The following is a 5,177-nucleotide window of genomic DNA, read 5'->3' as shown; positions in this document are numbered from 1 at the left end:
TATACAACACTAATTAATAATACAAAGAAAAACAACAACTGAAAACCCCAGCAACAAAAATTAAACAACCCATTAACTAAAATGCAGCAACAAACTCACATAAACATATAATTTTCTCACACTCTTGTCAATATAATAATACACACACATACATTCTACATACCCTCAATGCAAAAATAACTACAACATCAAGAAAATTGCAGTCAAAACATTGAGTAATACATGTGTGTATGGTATGAAAAAAAAAAATATAAATAAAAATAATAATAAACGAATGCAAAAATAAGAAAAAAAAAACAAGTAAGATGTAGAGTTGGACATGGCCGACCATATGATACCCTACACCAGTGATGATGTTTAAAATGTGGAATATGTGTATGGGCGTTAGGCAAAATAACTGATCGATTTTAGACATTTTCAATAGGCTTCCTTGGGTCGAGAAAAGAGTATGTGACAAATTTCATAGAATTACCTCGAAAATAAGATTTACATGGACACACAGATGGAGAGACGGACGGACAGGGCTAATCTCTGCAGTAAGTCATTCTGATCCGATTGGTATACTTTAAGGCGGGTATAGAACCAATATTTTTGGGTGCTACATACATCAGCGCCAATGCATAATACGTTCCCACTGTAGTGGTGTAGGGTACCTATAACAAGAAATCTTGTCTCGTCAAACTACACACTCACTCGTACCCCTTCTTTAGATTTTTTAAGAACAAAGAGGTTCAGGGGGGGCTCAATAACAAAATAATGCACAAATGTACGCACACTTACATACTGTATATAGTACACAAACTTATTCATTAGTAAACAAAATCAGTACCAACAACAACAATAATAAGAACTAGCAGAAAGCTACAGCAACAACAGCATTCATTCATGAATTTGACTGAAGAGAAGAAAATCAAGCAACAGCAAAATATATGTAATTGTTTTTGGCGGCATGCATCCGTACTCAATGTGTTTTTTAGTGCACTGTACTGTTTGTTATTATTATTATTTTTTTATGAGCAATTATCTTTGAGAGTAAATATTTTGTTTTATCAATATCTATGTGTTTTTTTTTTTTTTTTTTTTTTTTTTTTTTTTTATTGGAATTTGTGGGATTTCGTTAGATTAATGTTTTTTATTCGATTAGTTTTAGTTTGGAGTTATAACGTTAATGAATTTGGTGCAATATATGGGAGGTTTTTGCATAGTGGTTTATTTATGTTATTACAATGCGACGGATAAGTGTTGAGACAAAGTATTGAGGGCAATTTATTCCACATACGAAAGTGTGACAAATTTATGAATAGCTTTTGTTGGATTGCTCTTATATGACCAATTATATTTAAAAAACCAAGGACAAAGCCTATTGAAAATAGTTGAAATCGGTCCATTATTTCACCTAGGCCTTGTACAAATGTACCCCCTGACTAGGGCTTTTGAGCTCACAATTATGTTAAATATTGCACTATGTCGTCCAATATCAGAACAACATGGTTTTGTATAGGTCTAAATATTACTGACGATTTTCTTAATGATCTTAATAATAGCCCCTGTAAGAAAATGGCTTGAAGATCAGTAATACACTTATAAACACTAGTATCGAGATAAAATTCTGTATAAATAACTCTATTGTAAGTCCCTCTACTAAAATTTATTAGGACAGGCCGATATTTAGCTTCCCTATAACCACTTTGCTTCCGTATAACCCCTCTTTAAATGGTTAATTATTTAACTACTCACAGGTATAGAATGTTATATGATCGGCCTTGCTGGACTATACATTCTTAATTGTTATACCCTTCATCTTTGTAGGAAAGGTATAATAAATGTTTGTCATTCCGTTTGTAATTTCAAAATATAATTTTCCGACCTTCCTTACAGATCTTAAGCCGTGATCGCGAGCAGTGAACTACCACGTAAACCCACCTTAAGTTAGTTGTTGTAAGTTAGTTAGTAGTTAGTTAGTTAGTTAGTTAGTTAGTTAGTTAGTTATTTAGTTAGTTCGTTAGTTAGTTAGTTAGTTAGTTAGTTAGGTTATTAGTTAGTAGTTAGTTAGTTAGTTAGTTAGTTAGTTAGTTAGTTAGTTAGTTAGTTAGTAGTTAGTTAGTTAGTTAGTTAGTTAGTTAGTTAGTTAGTTAGTTAGTTAGTTAGTTAGTTAGTAGTTAGTTAGTTAGTTAGTTAGTTCTTAGTTAGTTAGTTAGTTAGTTAGTTGTTAGTTAGTTAGTTAGTTAGTTAGTTAGGTAGTTAGTTAGTTAGTTCGTTAGTTACGTAGTTAGTTAGTTCGTTAGTTAGTTAGTTAGTTTCGTAGTTAGTTAGGTAGTTAGTTAGTTAGTTCGTTCGTTCGTTCGTTGTTCGTTCGTTCGTTCGTCGTTCGTTCGTTCGTTCGTTCGTTCGTTCGTTCGTTCGTTCGTTCGTTCGTTCGTTTTTCGTCGTTCGTTCGTTTCGTTCGTTCGTTCGTTCGTTCGTTCGTTCGTTCTTCGTTCGTTCGTTCGTTCGTTCGTTCGTTCTTCGTTCGTTCGTTCGTTCGTTCGTCGTTCGTTCGTTCGTTCGTTCGTTCGTTCGTTCGTTCGTTCGTTGTTCGTTCGTTTCGTTCGTTCGTTCGTTCTTCTTCGTCCCTCTCTCCCTCCCCTCCGCCTCCCTCCCCTCGGCCTCCCTCGGGCCTGTTGTGCGCTCCTTAACCAGTGCCTCAGGTGGGAATCGAACCCACCACCTCCGGTTACTGGACCACAACACTAACCTACCGGAGGCCACCTTATAGATAGCGGAGTCGATAAACCATTTCCGTCTGTCTGTGTATTTGTCCATCTGTCTGTTGAAATCAATATTCTTAAGACCCCAAATATTTTCGACAAAAACCGTTCGTAAATAACGGAGATATAAGCAAAAATCCTAGACAATCTCCGAAAATTTCATCAAAAAAAAGAAAATTTTTTGCATGCTTTGATAAAAAGGCTACAACAACATTGCTTATAGCGACCCTATAAAGTGAATACATATATTCTGGATCCTTACAGATAGCTTAGTCGATTAAGCCATGTTCATCTGTTTGTCTGCCTGTCTTGATTTTAAATAGGAAACTTCTCGAAAGCATGTCTGACAGAAATATTGAAGATTTGGATCCAGAAGATATCTGCGGTCTTTAAAAAATTGCTGTTGAAATCAATTTACTAAAGACCGCAGATATCTTCCTGATCCAAATCTTCAATAATTCAGTCAGACATGTTTTCAAGCAGTTTTCTGTTTAAAATCAACATAATTCGACCATAAATAACGGAGATGTGAGCAAAAATCCGAGACAACCTCTGAAAATTTTATCAAAAAAGACAATTTTTTGCATGCTTTGACAAAAAAGCAACAACAACATTGCTTATTGGTTATACCCTTCACCATAAGATTAGACAAAGGCGAATATAGACTTCTTACTTGTGTTTTTATATGTTTGGCCTCTTGGTCTTCATGAGGTTGCCTAATGCCTCATGCAGTTTTTTCATGAAATACATCCAAAAAGTGTGAATAGAGTTATTCTGTTACTGGCCTCAACATTGATATGCTTTGCAATATGGGTGAATCTGGCACTTTACTCAAATGCTTGAGCCTTTTATTTTCTGACCATTACAGCACCCGTTGCATAACTTCCGAAATGCTTTACAACCACGCAGATAGAGGCGTAATCATAAGACCGATAGACGAAGCTGTTAAATAAACTAAGACAAGTTATCGCTTACAGGGGATATTCTGTATTTAAATGATTTTGTTATCAACTCAGTACCGATATTTGGGCGCAGATATACTTCTCTATAGGGTCACTGTTATCTTTACAGTAACATTACCGAATATATGTCGAATTAATTTCTCCGTGCAACAACATTTTCATTGCGCGATTTTGGATTTCAACCTCAATCATCAAGTGCATGACAAAGTCAGAAACTCTGCACTGCGGGCCACCATGGGGTTTCGGTGATACCAAAAAGTTTAGGTTTTCTGCTCAGGCCGTTAGACAAATGACTTCACTCGTCAGGGTGAGGAAAGTTCGTTAAAATCAGTAATTCTATCGGAGATGTTTTAAGAAGTTTGATATTTAAGATCAGCTTAACACTGAGATTATATACTTAAGCTCAAAACAAATATTTATCTGAATTTCACGTAACAACCATTGTTATTGTAACAGCTTGCTTACTAGAATTCATTAACTTTAATAATGAATTCTAGTAAATTATGCCAAAAATAATAGCTCAACTAGTTAATTACTTATTTAGTAGTCCACAATATTCATGACTGACAGACAGTTTATCAATTGCAGCTGATTAAATGGCGCTTATTTTGCTATATACAGCATTCAGAGTTACAGCTGTCATTTTTTTATAGATTTATAGTTATCAATTTTTTACACAGAGATCTATTTTTCAATATTTATAGCTTCTATTTACGTTTCAGTTTATGAAAAAATAAAATATTTGTTTTTTACTTAGAATTGCAAATTTAATTGTATTTAAATAAAAAATCACCTTCAACTCAAGAAATGAAAAATAATATAAATAAAAAACCCATATTCCAAAGAAACAATTAAAGGTCTTTGTGGAAAAGTTGACCCTAAATGGAGATCTAACCTGTAAACAAGTTTGATACTGATACCGATATTTAGGTAATAGGTTTTGCTTGCCTAGGCCACTTTCGGGTCTGTTGTGCTCACTTTTAGCAAAATCTTTGATGGGCATCGAACTCACGACCTCCAATCTGGTAGACTAGAACACTAACTTACTAACTTAACGGCGGCGCCCTCTTTGAAAGTTAATATTTATATAAATAAATTTCCTATTGTCTACAATTTTTATTCCTCCCCATTTAAAACTTAAGCTCTAGTGAACACAAGCATCACGATTTTCCATTTGTACAAACATAGTTACTTATTTTTATAAATATTTTTCATTTCTATAGTTTTTTTCTTATATTAATTTAAATTAAACTTAATAAATGTGATAAACTGCATTTTTTTACTTTTTTTCCAATTACATTTAGTTATTAATAAAAAGTTATTAAACCATAAAATAAAAAGTATAAGTGCATTTGGAGAAAAATTACATTAAATTTATGATTTACGGGTTAAAATAAAACATACATATTTTATATACATTTTTACTTAACAATAAAATCATACATTAAAATCATAAATTGTTATATTC

The sequence above is a fragment of the Lucilia sericata genome, unplaced genomic scaffold (genome assembly GCF_015586225.1).
Source record: "Lucilia sericata isolate MDLA Ls3-8-SP2 unplaced genomic scaffold, ASM1558622v1 Contig000055F_arrow, whole genome shotgun sequence".
NCBI classification, from domain to species: Eukaryota; Metazoa; Arthropoda; class Insecta; order Diptera; family Calliphoridae; genus Lucilia; species Lucilia sericata.
The sequence above is the reverse complement of the archived record's forward strand: the minus strand, read 5'-3'. Positions refer to the sequence as shown.